This window comes from Falco naumanni, chromosome Z (assembly GCF_017639655.2).
Source record: "Falco naumanni isolate bFalNau1 chromosome Z, bFalNau1.pat, whole genome shotgun sequence".
In the NCBI taxonomy this organism is placed as follows: Eukaryota; Metazoa; Chordata; class Aves; order Falconiformes; family Falconidae; genus Falco; species Falco naumanni.
This window is the reverse complement of record NC_054080.1, coordinates 31,693,191-31,718,161: the sequence shown is the minus strand read 5'-3', so window position 1 is coordinate 31,718,161 and position 24,971 is coordinate 31,693,191.

Below are 24,971 nucleotides of genomic sequence, written 5' to 3'. Positions count from 1 at the left end.
GCTGCAATTCCTGCTCTGCCTCCTCCTCCTCCTCCTCCTCCTCCTCCTCCTCCTCCATCTCCTATACCTAACAATTCATTTTCAGGAGATGGAGCATTTTGTATTCACCAATGATGACTTGCTCGTGAATGAATTAGGCGTGTGTGTTTTCAGGAGCCTTAGCTATCCTCCATCAAAAGGCAAGCTCAGCTGGTTAAATATTGAAGGTCACGATCTTTGTGGCAATTTTTGCTTTCTCATGAAAGATCCTTTACTACAGCAGCTTGAAGCAGTGCTCATGCTCCATTCCCCTGGTATTGTGTGAGGACCCCCAGGATGGTCAGTGAGACAGTGAGTTTACTTTGGCTCTTCCAGCCTGACTGTGGGGCTCTTTTTTACAGGCAGGACTCACCTCCTGGGGACCCAAAGGATCACACAGGTGAAAAACGGGAAGGCAGGTACCTGTTCTCACTTCAGTCATAGGGCAATGGCTAATGGCTGTTGCCTTCCGTTGCTGGCCTGGCAGCATGTTTTTCTACTACCAGTCTGTGTCTGCTGCGGAGTATAGCTTACACCTCTAAGCACACATTCCTAGTAGCTGAGTAGATTTAGGAGGCAACAAACTCACCTTGCTTCAGTGTACAATTTCAGCAGCTGGATTAGAATTGTTCATGGCTGGTACTCATTTCAAGTTTAGAAATATTTTTTCTTCATCTGAATGCTGTTAGTGAATTGCCACAACAGAGGGCCAAATTATTATGTAGTCAGTACTCAGATATGCTTCTTTCTAATAAATGATACTTTAAATTTTGTTGCTAGAAGGACTCCACCTAGCTTTTAAGTGCTGAGTAAGCAACCTCACTGGAATCCTCTCCTCCCCTTCTTTTCCTGTCTCCAGCCCCATCTTCCTTGCCAAACCCCTTCCTTTCTTCCATTTTAACATGCTATGCTGAAAAGAATTTTAAGTCTCACAAATGTGGATGGTAAAAGCAGATGCAAACTTCACAATGTGCTTTGTGTCCACCATCCCCTTTTCCTGGTCAAGAACAGCTACGTGAGGTTAAATTCTAAGAAAATGAGTGAAGATGTGGAGGTGAACAAGCATCCCTAAATTTGTGTGGTTTGAACTGCTGAAGAATCCATGGCTGAGTTTCTAGTGGAGCCAGATTGTCTGTGTGTGGCCTTCTCTTTTCTGTTGGTGCTGGATGCACTGTGCTGCTTGAAATACAGCTTCTTTTGTTGCAGTAATGACAGTATCTCTGCTTGCCCATGGCAGTGGGGCGGCCAGGGAGGAGGCTGTCAATCCCAGATGAGCTAAAGATGACAGACAACTGTCTGTGTGATGTGGACTGGGAAGCAAACATTTTGGCTGTTTCTGTGTGTCAGGGTAGAATTTGTGTTTCCTGCTGTGGCTTCCTGCCCATCTCTTCGATTGCACATAAAGTTATGTAAGAGAGTGCAATGGGAGAGAAGTGACCTCTGCCACTTAAGGAAAGAGTGTGCTCTCTAGGCAGCAGCAGCCTTTGGAGACCAATTTCCTGGCTATTGGACATGGCTGGAGATCAAGGATGGCGATTTCAGCCATTCAGAGGATTATAACATGGCTGTATGATTTGGAGAGCATCCAGGTTTGTTGTGAGAGATAGAAAGCATAGCTTTCTTCCCATTTTGGCTGTTCTTATCCTGCCACCAGATACTTTTCCAGACTGTCAGGGAAACAATGCTTATAGGAGCATCAGTGATGCAGCAGTGGTTGCAAAAGCTCAGAGGAATGCCAGAAGAATCTGACATCTAGTATTTTGGATGCTGGCTGTGGTGTTTGGTATATCTAGCATGCTCTGTCACAAAACCCTGTACTTTCCAAAGGGGCTGGACTACTAATGACAGGTGCCTGTGTACCTGTCTTTTGCCAGCCTTGCTGTCTTAGCTGGTTTGTATGGGTTTACCAGTGCTTGGACTATGATTCTTGGGTGTAAGAGGGAGTGCTGTTTTCCTAAGAAAATAAACCATGGGCAAGTGATACCTTTTGCTAGATACCCCTGCCGAAGCCTTTTCACAGCATAGTTGCATCTGCTGGCTTTAGAGCTGGTCCACATTTTAGGCTGACGATCTCCTTTCAGGCTGGGAGGAAGTGTATCAGGTGCATCTCCCATTTCACTAAGTAACAGCCTCTGTGTCTTGGTGATTGTATTTTCCACAGTGGAATGACTGTACCTCTTCCCTGCTGTAGTGAATGTTTTTACAATTCCTAAATGTATGCAAATGGCCAGGAGTGCCCAGACAGCACAGTCCCTCCTCTCTGTAAGGCTGTCACTGGTTTTCTGATCCCTTTTCTTCCATTTCTGCTGGGCTCTTCTGAAAGTCTTTAGTTTGGCAGTTTCAAGAGAAAAATAGCCACTGAATGCTCTTCACCTGAGTGGGAAATTTGGGCTGTCCCAGGTGCTGTAGATAATTTTTCTGTGGATTCTGTTGCCTGGAACTGATCAAGAGTAAAAAAAATTAGCACTCTTCTTAAACCATTTTCACATCACGGTCATTCACTTCTCTGCAAAGTTTCACAGAATTGCACGTTTAGTAGTAAGACTGTACAAGCCTGTTGATGTTAGCTGCCACTGCACAGAGATCCCTGGAGAAAAGCATCATCATTTTTTCTCTGTGAGTCTTTATTCAATGAATACCTTTTGTACTTCATTTACTTCCCCTATGAACAGCACAAATGTGGACACGACATGCAGGACAAGGCCATGAGGGTTAAGCAGCTTGTCTCTGCAACATGCTTCGTAAGAATCACTAGTGTTTCAGCTCATTTGGACAAGATAAATATAGAGCTGAATTTGCAATAAGAGTTTTAACCTCTACAGTCTGATTTTCAAGGAGATCTGTCTTCAGTTGCAGATGTTTTGTGCTTCCAGCTTTATTGTGTCTACACTTTACTCTGGGATAAAAAGTCACATCATCCACTACTCAGGAAAACTGCTGCAATGCCTCCTTTGAGGAGTTTGTTCTTGCTTTTATATATATATATTTATCTTTTTTTCTGGAAGATGTGATGGTGTATTATCATGGTACTTTTTCAGAATGGCTAAAATGCTGTTAGAGGTGAAGGAAATGTCTACCTATTTAATACTTTCGTCAGAAACGCATTGTTACTTTTCCTTTATCTTAGAGCAGAGGTAGTCAATAACACTGAAAAGAAATGAAGAAGTAATGCAGACTTGGATCACATTCAGTGTTTGGGCTGTGTTTCTTTTGGAAAGAGTGCTGGAATTTGTCAGTAGAGCATCTCTGAATAGCAGAGATTTTTACTAGTTGTCAGGAAGAATATTTAATGATGCTTGTATGAAGATGATAATTTTTTGAAACAAATGGCTATAGTGTAAGAGGAATCTGTGAAAGCTCTCTCAGGTTTCTTTGCTATTTTTTCTAACTCAGTCTGCGTAAAAATTGTTATCAACAATTTTTCACTTTATCATAATCTTCATTCAGACAAACAGAGCACTTTGGCTAAAAAATATGATAAAAATCTTGCTTCACAAAGCAGCAAGACTTTTTTCTAGGTCTTCATTTTCCTGCCATCCACTAAGCAGCTTCTCATTTTCCCTTGAAGCACTCAGCCTCTTTTTGCGAGGGCACATATCTGTATTTCTTCAAAGCACTGGGCTTTCTGGTCAGTCTGTGCCTCAAACCTGCCTTCGCTGAAGCGTACTTAGTTACCTGGGCCTCTGCTCTTCCTTGTCTCCAGCTGCATATTTGTGTTGTGATGGGACATCAAAGCAGGAACACCTGGGCCCCACACCACCACAGCTTTCTAAGAATCACCTAATTGCTGAGGGCACTACATTTTTAGTCCTACTGGAGGTGCTCGCCGAGAGACCGACATGCTGACCTTGCATTCAAACGTGCCCATCCTCCTCCTTGAATGGCCCTGAACCTCAGGGAACATTGAGCCCTGCTTCCGACCACCATCCAAGCTGGAGGTGTAACCAGTGGGCTGACTCATGAGAGTGCATGCTCTGAGACTGTGGTTTTATGGTTACAGACCATGTGGTGTCTTGGGTTAGATAAAGGGTTCATAAAAATTAAGTCATCTCTGCTAACACCCTGTTGCTGATGTCTGGAAGCATTTTCTGTATCACTTTCCTTAAACGTTGCCTGCATGCTCCAAAGAAATGTTACATCCTTGGAAGGATGTGTGGAAGGCATTGTGTGTTGCTGTGTGTAGACATCTCTGAAGTTTCCTTTCTGGTTTTTTTGGTTTGGTTTGGTTTGGTTTCTCTTCCTTTACATAACCCAAGCTATTGTAGTATCATGCAAAAAATGTCTGTGTGAGAATACGTGGAAGGGTATATAAGAGCAACTGGTTTGTGAGCTTATCCTGTTAATGGCTATTCAGCTTAAAATCAAAGACAAACAATGGGAAAGTAATCAACCACACCTAGATACACACACACATACCAACAGGCAGGGGGTAACAGGGACAGTACTGAAGTAGAGTCCAGAGAGCAAGTTGCTCGTCAGTTGGTGGGCAAAGCCTTGGAGATGGTCAGCCAGGACAGATAGGAAGGGAAGAAATGAAGTTACCATGTGTCTTAAGGGAAAGAGAAACTTGCTGTGGATGTGGTGTGGTTGGTTGTGGTATGACTGTGTAAAGCTTACTGTGAGATTTTTCAAGGTGACCATGGAAATGCGTGTTACTTACCATAGGATGTTCAAGCGGAGGGCCAAAGACAGGACCAGGGGGATACGGTGGATCCTGGAGGAACAAGTGTGAGGAAAGGGTGAGGTGGGAAAGGTAAAAGAAGCTGGTTTCAGTGTAAAATAGGTTGTTGGCCACTGACCTTGTGTGGCTGAGTCCTGCACCTGGTCACTGCAGCCTCTCCTGCCTTGGTACTAAACTGCCTCATCCTATTTCCTTCCACCACCTCAGTCTCTATTCAGTGTGTGTTTGTGGGGGTCTAAGTGCCAGAAAATGGAGAAGGAACTGCAGGTCATAGGGGCCCATGTGTCTGAAGTGTCAGCGTCTGGGAGAGATGTGTGTGTGCTGAACCTTTCCTAGGGGACTTCAGCTCTCTGTGCATATGTGTGCGCAGCTATGCTCTGTGCGCAAGCAATCTGGTAGTGAACTCCAGGGTGGACTTGCCCGTGAGCAGGAGACCTGAACTGAGAGACACTCGTGTTGGAGATGATGACTGGGCAAGAAACCCTTGGACTCCGGATGCTCTTAAGCTCTCATCCAGGGTTTGAGGGACTTGTGAACGTGAGGTTGGCTGTGAACCATGAGAGTAAGGGTGTGGGTAGGTCTGCTAGTGAATGTCACTCCCCACCTCCTGGAGAGGAGTACCAGGCCTGGTGCCATGCTTAGCATCCCCCTCTGTGTGGCCACCCACGTGTGCACTGTGTATGTGTGTGCCTAATGAGAGTGCATGCTCAGCCTTGCTACTGGATGGAGCTACCAAATGTCAGCAGCAGGAAACAAAAAAATTAAAAAATGGGGAGGAGAATTTCCCAGGCACTTTCTGCTGGATTTTGCTGCCCTCAAGAGTTGTTATGGTCACAAGAGCCACCCAAGGCTATGCTGCACAGGACGCTGTATGAGGCAGGGGCACAGAGTGCCCAAGTGATAAGCTTGTGGTCGTATGGACTGCCTATTGCAGAGGAGGTTAGTAAAAAAGCTGCCATGGGCTTATTCTTCAGTGCCTGGGAGACCAAAGTCTGAGTGGTTGTTTATCATGAGGCATTCCAAGCAAATCCATCACCAAAGCAGGTATCAGGTGCATTTCTTTGTCATAATCAGATTACAGGGGTCTATCTGTGAAATGACGGATATGTAAATTTTTTCCTAGTTTATAAAGCAGCCATCAAAGGCAGTGACACAGTTCTGATGCCAGGAAATGCTAAGTCACTAGAAAGTCCCCCCCAAACCAGAGCAACTATTCTAACAGGATCTTTTTTGACGTATTTTGTTAAGCTATCATGAGCATGTTGCCCAAGTGATGAATATTTCAACAGAGAAAACACACACGCTGAAGTACTCTTAAAATGGCTACAGAGTGCAGGTAAAGCTTTTGCATGTTGACCTTACCTTTATCTTTCAGGGCACAGCAGAAACACAAACCATATCTGTCCTACTGACAATGAAGCAACGTACCCTTTGAATGCATCCTTTTGCACCTTACATGCTCACAATGATTAACTACACATGGTTCATGTGAGAACACAATCTGTTCCTAGACATACAGAACAGCATGAATCAGCATAGTATAAGCATGCAATCTGAGGCAAGATGTTAGCCTCATGAACTAATGTAATGCCAAAGCCAGGTCCTGGCACTAACAACCTTTGGTTCTCAGTACACAAACAGCCTGTCATACCTCACGCAACTGAAACCTGCCGATTCCCTTCAGTGACCTGAAGAGAACTGAACACAGAATCAGCATCTTTACGTCTTCTATCTGCCTGTCCTTGTGGAGATGAGGAGGAATGACTCTGTGGGTCCGTTTGCAGGTGTACTTATGAGAGCCCATAGGTCAATGGCTTGAGGGAGTGGTGTTCCTCTGGAGTCAACACCAGAGCCAATGTTTTCATCAATGACATGGATAATGGGACAAAGTACACTGTGTGTATTTGTGAGTGACAGACTGGGGATGACAGCACATCATTGATACACTGGAGGGTAGGGTTGCAATTCAGAGAACTTAATCGGAAGAATTGAACTCACAGGACTTCAAGAAATTCAGCAAATGGGAATGTGAAAACCTGCCTACGGGACTGAATAACCACAAGCAACAACGCAGGCTGCGGGCCAACAGGATAGGGAGCACCTTTACAAAAAGGAACCCCATGGTGGACAGCAAGTGGAACATGAGTTAGCAGTGTGCCCTTGTAGCAGTCAGGGTTAACCACGTACTCGGCTGCATTATGAAAAGTGTAGTCAGCAAATGAAGGAAAGCAATTATTCCCTCTGCTCATTAGATTTGAGGACTCATCTGGAGTGTTATGTAAAATTTTGGGCTCTTCCATGCAAGTGAAATATTAAGAAACTGGGGTGAGTCCAGCAGAAGCTAGGGATTAGGTTGGGGAGGTTGTCAATGAACATGGTATCTATTGGGAAAAGATGGGTTTGTTTAGCTCAGAAGAGAAAATGCTAAGAAGGTGCCTTAATTTTGGGGGTGTTGGTCGATAGTCAGCTGAACATGAACCATCAGTGTGTCCAGGTGGCCAAGAAGTCCAGCAGCATCCTGGCTTGTATCCAGAACAGCGTGGCCAGCAGGGCAAGGACAGCGATCATCCCGCTGTACTCGGCACTGGTGAGGCTGCACCTTGACTACTGTGTTCAGTGTTGGGCCCCTCACTTCTCTTAAAGATGTAGGGGATGTAGAGGTGCTGGAGCGTGTCCAGAGAAGGGCAACGAAGGTGGTGAAATGTCTAGATATCAAATCCTATGAGCACCAGCTGAGAGAACTGGGGTTGCTTAGCCTGGAGAAAAGGAGACAGAGGGGAGATATCACTCTCTACCACTACCTGAAAGGAGGTTGTAGTGAGGTGTCAGTCTCTTCTCCCAAGTAGCAAGTGATAGAATTAGAGGAGACAGCCACAAGTTGTACCAGGGGAGGTTTGGAGTGGATATTAGTAAGAAAATTTTCACCAGAAGGGTTGTCAAGCACTGGACCAGGCTGCCCAGGGAATTGGTTGAATCACCATCCCTGGAGGTGTTTAAGAAACATGTAGACATGACACTTAGGGATATGATTTAGTGGTGGACTTGGCAGTGTTAGGTTTGTGGTTGAACTTGATGATCTTAAGGGTCTTTTCCAACCTAAATGGTTCTAGGATTCTATGATTCTGTGATTCTATGATTCCACGATTCTGATTCCTGTTTTAACTGCCCATTAGAAGGTTACAGAGAAGAAAGAGACAGGCTCTTCTCAGAGGTGCAGACTGAAGGAACAAGAAGCAACAGGAGCAAGTTGCAGCAAGGAAAATACCTGACTGAACAGTTCTTCACCTGAAAGCAGTGTTGCTCTGGGTCAGGGACCAGAGGGATGAGGACAATCCAGCCACAGAGATTTTAAAAACTAGGGTGTTGCAGTAAAGACCTCCAGAAGTCTCTTCCAACATAAATTATTTCATGATTCTCTAAGGATTTAACATGTAGCATTTGTTAATTTCTGACATGCTCTTACCATCATTGTACTGCAGGTGTATGGCTTCTCCTGAGGGCTCAGGGGTACAGTTAGGGGTGCTCTACACAGCCCATGTGTCCTCTGATGGCACTCATGCTATATGCATAAGAAGGTGCTGGAAAAGACATTTGTACAGCATCAGTAGGCTTGTGGAGTGACAAGGACTGATCACAGGTAGCAAAACGCTGTCTGTAGGTCATCCTTCCAAAATGAAAAATAACAAATTCTAAGAGGTTAATTACCTTCTGAAACCACCCCCAGACACATGATGGTTTGATGTGATATTTTACTGGAGATCCAACTGTGCCTGAAATGTAGTCTCATAAAATATTTTTGCTGTTTAAAATACTTTTTTTTAAATCATCATTGATTCATTTCTGAAGGGAAGTCTGCGTGGTATTCTGGAAGCAGATACATGGTCACTTATTCATTTATCACTGTGGCTAGACAAACATCTGTCTAGGGAAGAGTCACTGCATAGGCACCGGACATTAACTTGGCCCCAGCACCACCACAATGCAGTTTCAGGCTTCTGGTCAGCACAAAAGCTGCAAATTGACCTCTTTCTGCAAAATCTGGTGAAGGTGTAACTCATCTCTTATTCCCTGAGCAGGTGCTACGGTAACTTGCTGGCAATATCTGCATGTACACTTGTCCCTTTATGCAGAAATTTAGTCTCTGAAGTTGAGGCAGTGTGAACCAGTTTCTAAACCAAACATTTCTTTGAGATTTTCATAATCTTCAATATTTATAGATATTTACTGGAAGTGGCAAATTGCTACAGCAAAATATGTCAGGCATTCTCAGAGAGGAAAGGGTGAGAAAATTAGGCAAGCAATTTTTAGCAATACTTTTTTTTCCCATTTGATTGTTTATAAAAGATGCAATTCTTTTGTTTAGGTTTTATTGTTTATGGTTACTTGCATGTTTCTGAGATGCTTTTTGAGTTATAAATTGTTCATTGCAAGTATTTGATGTTAAAGATTAGATTTTATGTGTACTGGTTAATTGGAGTGGTCACATGTGGGACACCACATGTTCCTGTTCCTTTTTATTCTCTAAATTGGAAATGTAGAACAAACATTTGCCATTTACACTGAACTCTCAATGTATGTTCTTCAATTTTCATGTAGATCTGGCTGACTGCTTTTATGTTCCTGCCAATAAGTTGTTTGTTTAAAATATGCAGAGAATGCAAGTATGCAGAATACAAGTTAATTTGTACTGAAATGATTTATTTGCTCTGTATTGGCAATACTAGTGTCCTGATAAATGAAGATGGAGTTTTGACATTAAACGTTATGTGCTGTGCTATCACACGTTGTGCAAATTTTGGTTGATTCAGCAAAAGGTCTTTTAGGCTGCTGAGAATCTTTGGAAAAATGTATGAAAAGAGAATGAGCTTTATGCTGAAACTGTTAAAAGAGGCAACATATTCTGAACTGCATAGGTTTTGGAATGAGCTTGCAGAAAGCTTTCTCCCACACTATACTGTAACACCACTGTACTCTGATTTGATAACACTTGGGGTCAATTGATAACTTCAATATTAAGGAAAGGGAGCTTTACTTAAGAATGATTTCAGTTGCTAAGACAACAAACTCACAGCACTGCAGTATGGCAGAAAAAATGGACTATTGTTAAATGATGCAATGGAATTAATGATTTAGAAGCAACATAGTGCCAGATCCTCAGCTGACATGGACTGAAGCTGTTTTCCCTGGAAAGCTATTCTGATTTGCACAAGATGAAGATCTACCATGCATTTACTTGAAAGGAAAGAGTGCTGATTTTTTATGTGTGTTGTCCCTTCTCAGTCCAGATTGAGACCCACACAGTTTGTTGCTGCTGGCCGAGTCAGATCTCATGACCTGGGAGTCAGATCTGTTCTCTCAACAGCCCATGATGTAGCCCAGCAGAGACAGCTGATGTCCATGCTGCAGTTCCCCAGCTGGCGAATGGAAGCAGCTAACCTGGCTAATCCTCTCATCATCTCCTTCCCCAAGGCTGGAGCTCAGCTGCCACATGGTGCAATGTAACAGCAGGATTTATTATCTCATCTGTGGGGTTACAGAAGTTCCTATGCCACTGTTGGTATGTATGATCCTGCTTCTCCAGCACTAGTATAAATTAATCTTATGCAGATAATCACAGCCCAGAAAATGAAACCGCTTACACGGATGAGGAATTGCCTCCTGGTGTGATTAAAGTTCTCATAGCAGAGTCACAGTATGGAAGTCCCCTCCTGACCTTTGATGAGTTGGACCTCCCTGGTCTTCTCCAGCGTTTTTAAGGTATCTTCTGCCTTCTGTGGGTGGACACAATAACACTGCGTATTACTGTTATTACTAACCAAAATTTTCTATTCTAAAACCCTCTAAAAAATCTTATTGATTTGAACTCTGCTAAAAAAATCTAACTATTTACATTTTTCCACGTTGGGTGCTAGTCTTAGGTGGTTCATTTATTTTTTAAAAGTCACTTAGACTCAGGCTGCTGTACCTACAAATGATTCCTAGAGAGAAAAGACACTCCAACCTTCTCAAAATCCAATAGATCCAGGTGATATTTCATTTGCTTCACTTAACATCTCTGTCTTCTGGTATATGGGTCCAAATTTGGCAGAGAGAGGTTTGCCTTTCATTATTCAGATGAAATCTTGCTATTTGTTGATGTTTTAAGCTGCTGTGAGAGCAGGCCATGACTGTCATTGTAAGGTTGGTCAACTTATTCCTCTATGAGCACCTGGTTTAATTTGATTTCAGCTTTGTTTTCCTGGTGGGAGAACGATGAAGACCTATTTGTGAGATTTTTCCATGCTTGTTTTCCTTACTTGGACTGGCTGTTTTGAAATGTTATTTCATTTTGGAACAAACATTTGAACTTCCACTGAGATAAGATGTTGTAGGAAAAGAAGCTGGAAGCACGTTTACCTTTAAAAAAATATCTTTAATTATCTCAATTTTTTCTTGTGCTTGCTTCCCTAATTTAGATAAGGAAATGGTTGTTCAATAACAGATTCACAATTTGGAAAAACAAAAAAAAACCCCCACATTATGTCAATGCCTTTTTTTCTTTCTCGTATGCATCAGGTTGTTCTTAATGAACTGCAAAAGTGGTCTGAATCAGAAAGATGAAATTCAGTAATGAAAGAGAAATCAAATGCATAGCCACAACAGAAGGTCACACAAAAGGCACTGTGTAAAAGGATGAGGATGTATCAGGGCCTCTGAATTCTTTAGAAGATAGGTTATGGAAAAGCCAAGTTTTGTTCTTGAATTAATTACAAGACAAAAGAGACCATTCTTCTGAGTTTAAGGTTGGTAAGCTGTATTACAGTAACTTTTAAAGTTGTATACCGGGCTTTAAGAAGATACAGCCAAATTGGAGAGACCCAAGAGGAAAAAGATAAAAGAGAACATGAGCTCTCAGGAAAGGCTGAAAGTACTTGAGTTCAATCTAGAAAAAGGAGCAGTTGAACAGGACTGGGTAAATCATCAGAAGTATAAAAGGATTGCTTCGAAGAGAATGATCATCAAATGTCCTTTGTATCCAAGCAAAGCAGGACAAAAAGTAGTTGGTTTAATCTGTAGGGAGAGAAGTACAGATTAGGTGTTGAAAACCTTTTCATATTTTTGCCCTCATTACATACTGTAATTGGAGCAGTCATTAAATGTGTGTCCTGAGGATGTGGTGGTCCCTGACTCACTGGATGCTCTGTATGAGCAAACTGGAGGAATACTCGTTAGAGGTAGGTTAAATGTTACTTGTTCTGCCATGGGGCTTGGTCTTCTTGTGCCTGTATGTTACTAAAGCACACCACAACCTTTCCAGGGTAGTTCTCTAATAGTGGGACTGCTCCTCAACCCCTTCCTAAAACCAATGGCATGGATTTAGGCAAATCAAATTTGCTAGCAGCAAATACATTTTCCAGTTCAGTTTTGTTTTCCCATTTGACGCTAAACCATAACAGAAGAACACAAGAAGTCATGCTATCCATGTAGAAAACAGCTGGAAAGAAGGCAGATATTTGTGGATCAGGAAAAAGAGTGAAAAAGGGAGGAAAATCCAGCCTGGCTGAGCTTGCACTTACAGAAAAAAAGCTTTTCCAACACCTTTTGGAGTATCAGGACTGACACACATCTTGACTGCACAATTTGACTGGATCTGCAGAGAACAAAGTGTGGGTACAAATGAGACCTGAAGAGTAGAAATGCAGGAGTTATGAATGATAATGGTGATTTGTCTTTTTTCCCTTAAGTAAGGTACATTTTTCTTGTGCTGAGAGCTTGAGCTGTTCAAATTAGCCCTGCTTGCAATACAAGGCTTTGGTTTAGTTTAATTTAATTTAGTGCTATAAGCCCTTTATCTAATGAAGTCAGCTGAAATACTAGCTTGTTTTTCTGATGTGTGATTTGTTTTCTTTTACTGTCGTATTTATTTTTCCTAAGACGCCTTCTTCCTGAGTATTTTTTCTTCTTCTTCCTCTATAGTCTTTTAAAATCCAGTCTTTCTTCTCAGTCTCTCCCACTGAATTCCTTGTTCATTTCTAATGTCAGATACTGTAGGATCCACCTACCCAAGCCCACCCAATTGTTAGTCATCTCCCCACCCCACCATCTGCAGGCCATGCCATTCATGGCATCAAATCCCTGCTCATCATATTTTGGTTACTTGTATCTTCCTTTCAAGGCTTGGATTACTTTGATGCTGTGCTTCTGCTTCCTCCTTCCTGCACACCTCTCCTACTAAGCCCCATTTCAGGCTTCAGAGTTACAAGCAAAAAGATTTGTTGGATAATGAGAGAAATGATCTAGCACAATGGTGCTAGCACAGCTTTCATGCTTCATTTCTGAGATCCAGGTGTGCATGCATGGTGATGGCTGTGCAGTCCTCCTGTTAATAGCTTTTGAAATTCATTCATTGCTGGCTGCTATCCTCATACAAAAGCTAATGACCTTTTCAGGACATTAGCTCAATGACGTATCCCAGATCACGTTTGCATCTTGGGAGAGAAATTTCACCAGTGAACTCGGAAGCTCAGCAGTTTCCAGATGTCGAGATTTTGGGACATGTTGGATCCTGTACTTATGTAAATGGAAATTGAACTTGTTGGGAAATGCAGTGCTGGCTACAAGTGCTAACAGGGTGAAAACTGACCCTGATATGCATGGTGTTTCAAGGGCAGGCATGATGGAAGAAGGTAAAGGAAAGCATAGCACTGACCTCCTAAAAACTTGAGCAGGTGAATAGCGCTGGCTGGTCTGTAGCTTTTTCTGTTACTGGAAAGACTGTGCTGTTTTAGAAAGGGAAAGGGCAGAGCTGGCAGTGGGAAGAGTGCTAGCAAGTGACAGCTGTTTGCTGCACAGCTGCATGCCTGTGGCATTAGGCAGAGGGATATAGGTGCAGCCAACTGGAGACTCAGACGAATTTATCCCCTACCTTATCACTCCAGTAGTGAGAGGCTAGCAGTGGATTTTGTCCATTGTGTGTGGTGACTATCATCAGCTTTGCTGGAAAGCAGAGCAGAGGGTGGAACAACTTCTTCCATCTCACTCTATTATTGTGCTTGGTAGCCTGACCCAACCCATGTGTCCTATTTGCACATGCTTGTTGAGCACCAGGAACTCTCCCTGGATGTCTTCCCTGATTTTTTGGGAGCAGAGTTATGCAGGGGCATCCCAGGCAGGGCTGCTCACCAGCATCACACTTTATCTGAATTCCAGCTGCATTGCTCATGATCATGCAAGAGTGAGAGCCCAAGGATCAGAAATAAGAGTAATTTAGCAACATGTGAGTTTTGGAAGGATGTGTGGAGATTCTTTTCTTCTGCTGGCTGTGGGAGGGAGGGTGAGCAAGAGAGAGCTTATTTTAAACCTGAACTAAGTGATTTTTAGTGACTTCGTTCAGAAAAAAAAAAAAAAAAAGACACATTCTGTAGTCTTCCTGAGTAATTTAAAGTGACAGTATCCCATGAGAGACAGTGACGTTTTATTAGGCATAAACCCCAAAATATATCTCACAGTCATAACCCTGGGACAGAAATAGCGGAGTGAAAATTCTGTAGTGTTTTGAGTTGTTTGGTAATATCAGCACATTCAATCCTGCCTTTTCAGAAATACGTCAGCTCTCAGTAGAAGAAGAAGAAGTGTGGCAGGTGATAAGTCTGGTTTGATCAGGGATGGAGAGGCTTTCTCTGAAATTTCTCCTACAAGAAAATCCCCTTTACATCTCAATCTGGAAGAAGATAGAGGAGGAAGGGAGGTCTTATGCCCATTCCTGGTATTATACCCAAATCAGAAGTAATTTTCCAAGCAATTTGTGTGTTTACTAAAACAACATCTGAAGCAGATGCTGCCTGTGGGGAAACAACACAATGCTTTACAAAAGGGGACCATGAAACATAGTGCTTTACAATCTTAGAAGCACTCCAATATTGTAAAGGAACAAATATCAGGTAATAAGTAATGATAGGGTACACAAAAAGGAGAACATGAGAGCCTTTTCAATGTGGAGAGGTTTGAGAATGGTTCAGTCCAAACAACATGCAAGGCAGCTGTATTTGCCACAGCACGAGGCACACTGAAAGGCACTTCTGCTGTTACTTTCCACAAGGGCAACAACCTTTCCAGCGTGCTGCAGGGAAAGAAGACTCATAGGCCGGTGTTCTGTGGTTGCCTTTGAGATGGAGCTTAAAGTGCTTTGCAGCTGGATCTCTGGTGTCTCTGGTTCGTAACTAGTAATAGCACAGCCAGGCAGGCCATCAAGCATGAACTGTGAGCTGTTGTCCATGCTAATGGCACCAGCTGTTCTGTACACACGAGTGTCAAGAACATGTGCCAGGATCTCAGAGGCCACAGCTTGCAATTAGTACCATGAGGACCTTAAAATGAATCCTTGACATGCGGGCTTGGACTAACGACACCACTATCCAGCTTTTCCTCCACCCATGGGTCCAGCACCCAGCCTCTCTGCTCATGGGTCCCTGCTGAGTTTTCACTCCCATGATGTTTCCAAGTTATGGGAAGCATACCACCCTGCCTGACTCAGTAGAGGTACACATGAGCGAATCTTTTTTCCAGCACAGCGCACTCTTGGGCTAAAAGTAGGCATCATGTGTAGCCAGATCAAGAGTTTCCACACACACATGAGTTCACTCTATCTATTTTGAAAGTGCATTTTTTTTGGTAGAATTTTCAGAAAAGCGGTGTTTACATGGAAGATATTTGGTGTCAGCTTAATGAGCACTACATACTGCATCTCTGTGCCTTCCATCTGTCTTTTATCTCCTTCATCCTACCTTTGCTTACCAGACCAGTGCATAATTAAGATGCCTATGTCTCTTCATGGAAATTTTTATCGGGGTAAAGTTTTCTTCTCAAAACTCTGCTTTTCCTCTCGGGAGACTTTTCTGTATTTTCAAGAGCCACTGGAAGCATTTTGGAGTTTGCCTGCTATGTGCAATGAAAAAGCATCAGTATTATCTCAGGTCCAGAGATGTTACGTACGTGTGTTAATATAGCAATCTATTTGAGGCTAAGTAGTCTATCCAAAAAGTAGGATGGATTAACCAAGGTGAAGCACCAAACTAAAGTGTCCTCCATACTTCTGTTGTCTCAGATTTCTCGGTATGCTGCTGCATCATGCTGCATAAGCTTACTGTTGGCTGAGTTTGGTGGGAGAGGGGTCAGATCCATACTGCCAGTCTGAACAATTTCATTGCAACCTGTGCAGTTTGGGTGTGTGTTTTTGAAGCTTCCTCAGGAAGAATGGCACAGAAAGCTGCTGCCTCACAAATCTGCCCCCATTCAAAGTCTGGCACCTTCTGTAGCTGCTTGTTAGACAGAGCCAAGCCAAATGGCTGCTCTTCTCCACCTGTATCCTGAAGGGAAGCATCCATTTTCAGCTGTGTGAAGGGATGCCCACAGGCAAAAAGGCAGCTGCTCCAAGCTTGGGGAATGTGAGGTGCTGTGGGGAGCCTGGCATGGAAAAGTGAGGGGGTGCAGGTAATACTGGAGGGGAGGGGCATGACAGAGAGTTGAATTTGGAAGAAGGGCTGAGTTCAGCAGGGCAGGTTATTGGATCCCTGCCCAGAAAGGGAGCAACGAAAGGTGGCATTGCCATCATCAGTAGCTAACTGAGACTCGGAGAGGGTCTGGTGAGAGCTGTAAGAGATATTACAGTGATGTGAGGAATCCCTTCAGTGCTCGCATTTTTAAGAAAAGGGCAGACTTCTGTGGGAAGGCATTCACAGGGACACAGCCACAAGGCATGCCTTGCTTGGGAGCTAGGCCTCCCTCTGTGGCAGGGACCTGGGTGAGGTGGGAAGCCTGAAGGGTGTAGGAGGGGTGCTGGCTCTCACAGCAATGAGAACGGAAAGGTAAGGAGAAACAAAATGTCTTGTCTTTTGTTTGGGAATTCATAATGTAAAGATTTAAAGCAAGCATTCTGAAGCTCAGATAAATAGAAATTATGTGCTTTGAAAGTGTAGGAATAGAAGATTAAAATTACCCACAGGCTATAATTATAACTCTTGCCCTCTGCTCAGATTAACGTGCCTCCAACAGGTAGAAAAGTGGCAGCTGTTGTAAAAACGTTGTTCTAGTCTTACATATAAAGAGCTGTGCGGTTCACAGAAGTCTTAGCAGAAAAATGAATTGATAACTTGATACATAACAACAGGTATTTCTCATGTTTTGGCTGTTAATTTTCTTTCTGTTCTCTTCATACTGGAGGGACGTTTGAAGCTGGGGTAAAAATTGGGAGTGTGAAAGGGAAAGGATGCTTGTTCCTCAGCTTGGGAGGGTAAGTGAAAGGGAAGCAAATTCTATTACCAAGCAGCCAGGCGATGTCACGGCTACTTATGTTTCATTTACAGCTGACTTTGCAACTGGAAGTATTACGTGTGCTTTGCCAAAGGCATAAGAAGGCATAGCCATTTTAGAAGCTAGGCTGAGGGCTGTGATTTCTGCTTTCTTTTCTCCTGTTTTCAATCCCACAGTGAGGATAATGGTTTCAAGACATCTTTTCTTGTGGTGGAGGAGGGTCTGGGTGTTGACTATACTGAGAATGCCACAAAGATGACATTGGTGAGGGCAGTGTTTCTGGATCCTTGCAGACCCAGACCTGCATACCCTTCTTTCTTGCTTGAGAGGCAGGCATCACCCTGTGTTTGGACCATAAAAGCTTCCAGTTCCTGCAAGAAAGCCTGTGTTTCCTCCTGTCTTTTGGAAAGGATTGGCAGCTCCCTACCAGGGACAGTGTGCAACTGCCAAAAAGAACAGGCATGCTGATTCCTACTACATGGACCTAAACAAAATTATCCTATAGGTTCCACAAAAACCAAAAGAGGTAGCATTCATCTAAGTACTTGTGCAGTCCAGCCTCCTCGCAGCTGAGCTTCAAGCTCTTCTGTGATGGACAGCCATGTTAGAAAAGTGAAATGTGAACACGGCTTTGCACACAATGCAGAACATTGCTTATGTGACTCTTCCACCGGAGCATCTTCCATTATCTCTGTTCAGTTAGGGTGATGGAGAAAGCGAAACTCTGACACTGCCAGTGTTATGCAGATTGCATTTTCATAGATTTTTCTTTTGAGAGCGGAGTCACTTGCCAAACCTCTGATGTGACATGTAATTTGGAGATAAATTTCCACACACTGTTTAAACCTTGTCACTATCACGGTTGACTTGTCACTTGTACAAAGAATACATGTACCTTAAGTGGAAATACCAACGTGGAGTTACTACCCTGTAGAGAATGTCATCCTGCAGATATCTCTTCCCTATCTATTTTAACTTTGTTGCAGTGTTAGATGTAAAGTTGGGATGTAGCAGCTAACTTGAAATCTACTAACAGGGATTTTTGAGGTTCTCAATATTTCTGATACATTTATACTATAAAAGCAAGCTGCTTTGGCTGGGCAATTGCGCAGTGCCTTTGTTTCCGGGTAGCCACATTTCCATTCTTCTTAACTTTCTCATTTCACCTTTTCCAGCTGTTCAGTAAATATGTTTATCATGTCTGGACCTTCTTGATCTTGGTTTTACATTAACATTGATTTGGATATTGCAGGATCCCTGTTCTTGAAGCTGGTTTTCATGGCAGAACACTTTTAACAACCAGAATACTGAGTTACAAAATAAATCTTTTCTTGGATGAGGTTCTTCTTTGTAACTCTGGGTGTCTTCCAGAGAAGAGCGGACAGCTGTTTGATCTTAAACAGAAGAGACAGTCACAAAAAGATTGACAGGAACAACCTGAAAGGCCTGTGAAGTATTTGTTAAGTCATTGTTTTTAGGACTACAATGCTGTTGGCATTTCCTGGATTTGTGCCCATTCATCTATTGGACTTTGAATTTCTCTGTTTTGCTTTTATGGCAGCTGGAGTGAGAGGTGTGCTTTTTTTGTCTATTAAAAGAAATTAAAACCCAGTATTTCAGCATTTGGTTATGATTATATACTTAAAACTACTTTTGCCACCTTTGCTCTGGCTTTCTATTCTGGAGCTACCAAACAATTTTTAATCAGAGGATAAAATATAGGTTTCCCCTGAAAGATCCTATTTTGACATGCAGTTTTTTTGTTGCACTTGCTTGTATTTCCTCCCTTAGCAAATATTTAGCACCAGTATTGTCTTATTTCTGTCCTATAACTCCTAATAAGAATGTGAGCTCTCAAGGAAACGATCCCCTTTCTGCATAGAGCACTATACTGGATGGGGCGGCGTGGCGGGGGGGGAGAAGGAGGTGGGAATAGGTGTTACTATTTACCACTTGGGCTTCTAGGCATCACTGCAATACACTAAAAAAAATTACAACTTCCAGGTTTTCACCACCACTAGGAACACTAGATATCTTCCTGCCCCAAGCCCCTAAATCCCATTGAAAAGGGGCTAGGTTTGGTTTTCGGTCAGTCACAGAACAATTAGACAGCAGTATGAATGTTAGGTCCTTTCATTTTGCTAGTCTGAGACTCCAAAGTCATTTTGAGCTCCTCATGTAAATGGCTTAATTATTTCCTGCCATGTATTTATAGTCAGGTAATTATTAGCCGTGAGTTTTATTTATCTAGATTGCCTGAGCAGAAAGGAGACTTGCTCACATGATTGTTGCGGGAAGATGAAGCAGCCACCTGAATACACTCAGGTAGTCAACTTGAGCACAAAAGGTCTTTGCCCCTGAAGAAGGAAGTGCGTTCACCAGCTGGGAGGGAACATCTCACTGCACAGCTGCGTGGGCAGGAGTAGGCAGTGGAGCGCTTTGGAGCACTGCTGGTCTTAACTAGCCACCGAAGTGAGCAGCACTTGTGCCTGCAGTCACACCAGCCCACCAAACACATCAGAGCTGTTCATAATCCTTTGCCCTAAAGGCAAAGAAGCACATGGGGAAACTGGGGCAAGGGGTGTTCTGGGAAGGATGCTTCCTGGGGTGGGCCTTTACAGGTCAAAGTCAGGTAAAGGATTATAGAGACAAGCCATGCTTTCAATTTTTCAGGGTTTAACCAGCCTCTACATACTACTATGCCTAGTAGTGGTTTCTACTAGACTATAGACCCCTCACCATACTACCAGTCTTCCTTGGTTGCATTGCATCTTGTCCTATCTGTTCTCCTGTATGGCCAATGGTGCCATCTCCATACTTTTTGCTTAAGTACATGGTGGTTAAAAGGTGATGCCATTGCACCCCCAAAGACAGGCACTGAATGGGCTTTGACATCCTGAGGGTGTGGTAGCATGGCTTCATCTGTTTGGTGAGACACACTGGAGAGCAATGTCAGCGCAGTGCAGGGTTTGTTCTGCACAGTACACCACTACTTGATGGGCTATCTCTGTCTGTGTTACCAGAAAGAAGTAGGGTATGATTATGTCTGCAGAAGGCAAGTTGATGTGAAACAATAACTAGCAATCTTGAATGGTGGTTGCCGACACAAAAAAAGGTGCCTATGTGGATTTTTCTGGCAAAAACGTGTGTGGGCCAAAGATACTAGTGACCTTAAGCAGTAAGGCAAAGGGAGTGGGTGAAAGCAAATGCAGAAGGTCACTGTGAAGGTCCTCAGAGGAAAGGGGAGAAATACATGAAAACATCAGGTCACATGCTGACTGTGAAAATCCTCAGATGAGGTCATGTCATGGCAAGTGAGGCAGTTGTGTGGGAGTAATACTGTGAGACTGCTGAACCTCTGAAACAGACATAAAGAAAGGGAAAAAAAGCTGGTTTGCTCTGGGGAAAAACTTTAGGAGATTGATGGGGTTAGGAAAGTGGTATATGTGCCTTGGCATCACCACATGGGGGTCTCTTCCCTCTGCCAAGACACCTGCTACGGGAGGACTGCCTCACCAGGCATGCAAGTGACTGTCAGTCTGCTGAGGTGCATTGCTTTCCCTTGTCCTGCTAGCCTTGGAGTCTGGGATGGATTGTGTTTGGAGGTAGCAAGCCTATCTGTGTAAACCGGGTGGATCTTTGTCCCACCTTCCTCTTCAGAATGCAAACCCACCCTTTCCATCCCAGACGCCTCTTTGGGGCTCTGGTGCTGGGCTGCCTGAGGTCTTGTGAGCTTCCTCCCATGACTTCTGACCCTGGTCTTTATCGTGTCAAGGATCTGAGGAATCATCATATATGCCCTCTTTTTTTTTTTTTTTTTTCTTTCTTTTTTTTTTCTTTCTTTTTTTTTTCATAACAATAAGGACCACAAAAGGAAAATTAAGACAGAGGAAAGCTTCCAGTAAGTCATTACTTTGCAATCATTACCCTTTCTTTCACCCGCGCAATTATTGTTTCCATGGAGACTGGAGCAAACCAGTGGCTATGTGCATGCATTCTGTTGGTTCCTGTTTCCACAGAAACATGTACACTGGGTTGCCAGAAATGAAGTTACTGTTGCCCAGCCAAACTCACCAAGTGGCCATGGTTCAGGAATAACAATTTCCCATCCAGTTTTGTGGTCAGGTGGTCAGCTGCAGAGTCTAGGAGTGACAGAACAGCTCACGATGGTCTTCTCATCAGTGCAGTGTGCTAATCCCAGGACATCCCAAGGAGTTTTGCTGGCTGTAGGGTAGAATTACCAAACTGAAGACATTGCACATTGCAATTAGAAAGCATCAGTGCTGTAATATGGTTAATAATTAATGCTGCAAGGAATGAATGCTGCCTTCTGTGCAACTGCCTTATCACTGCAGTTTGGTGCCATCCTTGGTGGGCAGTGAGAGCTGGTACTGCCTGGCATGCGCTAGCAACATACATGTGCTATTGTGAAGGTCATCCAGTATACATAGTATAAGGATTTCCCAGAGATGTATGCTTGTTCTCTCCAGAATCTGGGGCCAACTGCTCCATTATTGTCACTGCAGATGCTTTTGGATGACCAAGCAAATAATCTGCTTGGATGATTTGTGTTTGCTGCTACAAGCTCTCCCTCTGTACCTGGTATGACTGCTCAGGTTGTCTTGCTGCTTGGTACAAAACCAGCCTGAACTTAGGAAGCAGACTCTTGGCTGATACGAACTTCAAGTTGGATAATTTAGGGAATATATTGTAGTGTACAACGTTGTCAGAAATTGCGTTCATTTAGGTGTCAGAAAAAATAAGGTTTGTCTTAATGTCTTAGCAAACTTCATACGAATTGCTTTACATGTGACAGATAGCTACTAGAAAAGCTGGTCTCTTGTGTGGCTATAAATATATGACATTTCCTATGATTTTGTTTGTAAGGTTTCTGTAACTGAGATTTGTTGTTTCTGTCTAGAAGTTGCACATTTTTGATTGCAGTTATTCTGCTCTTTAGATAAGTGCTAAGAATAATGTTCCTGGCACAGCAGGTTCTTGGAGAAGGGCTTGAGAAATGATACCCGCTCCAGCTAACATTGCCTTGTTGGGGCATTGCATTTCATGTTGATCCAATTGCATTTCTTTAGGAATAAAAAAAGATATTTGTGTTTGGAGATACAGTTTTAATATGCTGATTGTCATTAATAGCCAGATTAAAGACCATTGTGAGATAAAAATTATCTCATAAATCTCTTCTTCACCTTCAAAACTCTATTTGCAGTAATCATCAGTTCAGATATTTTCAATTCATTTGAGAGGAGGGCAGATAGGGCAGATATGAAGGCCAGAAGAGACATCCAGCCCAACATGCTGCAGTGGAGATTACATGCTTTCATCTATTTCTGCTGTATATAGGACCATAACCTTGTAGAATAAGCTTCCCTGCCAAGAAAATATTCTTTCTGAATCTGAGGCAAAAAAAGAATCCACTGCTTTCAGTAATGGCTTGTCCTAATGGTTAATCATCCTTGCTGTAACAAATTGCTCCTTGTTTCTAATTTGTCTGGCATTAACTCCCAGCCAGTGAGTTTATGCATGTCTTTTCTACCCATGTTCCATGTTAAAAATCCCTTTAATGTTTGTGATTTTCTCTCTAAGAATCTGCTCGTACTCTATAATCAAGTCACCTCTCTATCTTCTGGATGCTTTTTTTCCTTTTGTGATAAGATAACCAGCCCAGGCTCCTTGACTCACTTATACAACAAGACTGTTCTCAAACCTCAATTTCTTTTCTCATGACAGTCTCTTCAATTTATTTTTAACACCCCTTTAAAAGTATAGGGAAATCTATTTTTAACATCCCTTTAAAAGCATAGGCATTTGAACAATTTATGGGATTCTGATATTGAACTCACCAGTTCTCTTTAGAGGGCTGGAAAGACCTTAGTGCTAAATCCTGTCCCCTCATTCCTACACATGGAAACCCGTTTATTTGTTTAATATCATCGTGTTGCACTAAGGGTTTATGTGTAATTTTGTTTGTCGTGAGTCCTAAAACTTTTTTGCCTCTTTTCTGCATACAGTTCTGCTGATGTGGCTTATGGTTTTTAAACTTGTTGGTGCTAACTGTTTACATCAGATAATAGTTTATGCCTTTTTAACTTGCAGATCTATATTTTCCCAACCAAACATCAGTCATTTGTCCAGTTTTACAAGGAATTATGGGTGTCTGGACGTGGGACATGGCCACAGAGCTGCTCTTTTTCACTTAGTGTGGTATGAGTCTGGGTGACCAAGTGCTGCCTGTCACAGTCTGGCTGCAAAGACTTGGTCTTCCTAGCTCTCTCCAGGCTGCAAGGTCTGGCAAAGAAATAAAAATGTGCATAATACACGTGCTCTGTACTAAGGAGTTGTACAACTGCAGCGCAGGGAACTGGAAATGCTTTTCACAGTGGAGTGGTTACCTTCCCTGGAACCATTACTCATTTATTTGCCTTCCCATGTGTTACTCTGTGCAGGCTTTCATCTTTTGTAAAGAACATTTATTTCTTTAGAAGATATTCATTTTGAGTGGGTGTATTCTATTTTTAACACATTCATTTAATATCATTAGAATATCACCCTGCAGTGCTGGGGTGTATTTTTCTATACTTTTTTTTTTAAAAAAAATCAGTTTCTCATATCTCTGACTGACTGTCACTATGGCATCTTTCCTCCATGTGAGTGAGGAAAGGAACTGATTTCTCAAGTAATCTGTGTCTTTCATGTGTCAGCTGGCAGCTGTACACCAGCAGGGGTGGAACAAAGCAATCTGCTGCAAATTGCTCTGGGGCTGCACTGGCAGGAGAGGCATGGGCATCTCCCACACCCTGAGGATGCTGGGGAGCTGAGTGGAACAGGTAACTAAAGGCACTGATCTCTTCCTCCTGCAGCCCTGAATGCAGCTCTAGCTGAGGGCTGAAAGTGGATTTGGCCGCCTCACATTAGGCTTTGTTTAACAGCCTGTCAGGAGATGAATGAGGGGTGCCCAGCAGGTAGGTGCAGAAGGGCCCGTGCCCTCGACCCCAGTGCCAGTTGGGTCCAGTGCACAGCTGCTGCAGCAGAGAAGTGGGATGCTGAGGGCTGCCTCTGTCCGCCCTTTGTACATCATCTCTGATGCCTGCAGCTCCAGCAGATGCAGAGAGGAGTATGGAGAGGCTAGTTTTCCACTAAACTTCTTCAGAAGGAAAATAACCCTTTTCTCCCTGGATCTCTGGAATGAATTGCAAGATACCTGACCTGATGGTTACTGCAGATGGAGGTTTGAAGGCAAGGATCAGACTTTGTGAGATAAACAATTTTCTCCTTGCCTCTCCAGGGTGGGCTTGGTGTTATCCTGCTGGTAACAGCCTGAACAAGATACTGGACTAAGCAGCATTGGCTTTGTTTGCCAGAAGCAATTCTTCTGTTCATATGAAAACTGATGTCGTGGAAAGAAGAAACAAAGATGTTTAAGAGTCAAAAAAGGGTAATAATGGGGACTCTTTGGACTAGACTTCATAATCTGAATGAGAGAACAGCTGGAAACAATTTGTATATATGTGTATGTGCATATGTATATGTATGTGTATGCATGCAATGTAAAGTGCTTGAAGTAGTTATGCTGTAAAAACACAGTAAGAGGTTTACACAACTGGCTGATTCCTCCAGCTCCAGCAGTTGGACAAATAATTAAAAAAAAAAAAAAAAAAAAAAAAGCTTAAACAACTTATTACAATTCTGCTAACAGTTTTTGCTGACTGAGTTACTTAGTGCTCTCCAGCGCTTTTCCTTCTCTGGCAGGGTGCGGCGCGGTGGCAGGGCGATATGAGCAGCAGGCTGTGCATGGTTGGCTTGGCCCAAGCGTGGGGCAGGACCCTGGGGGATTTCCAGGCAGGAGGGGGCAGTCACTGTGTTGGAGCTCAACAAACTCCTGCTTGATAAGTCTTTGATAATGTGTTAGGAGCATATCTGGAACAGACAAATATAGGCATCAGGTGAAACAGCAGCACATTACAGCCTT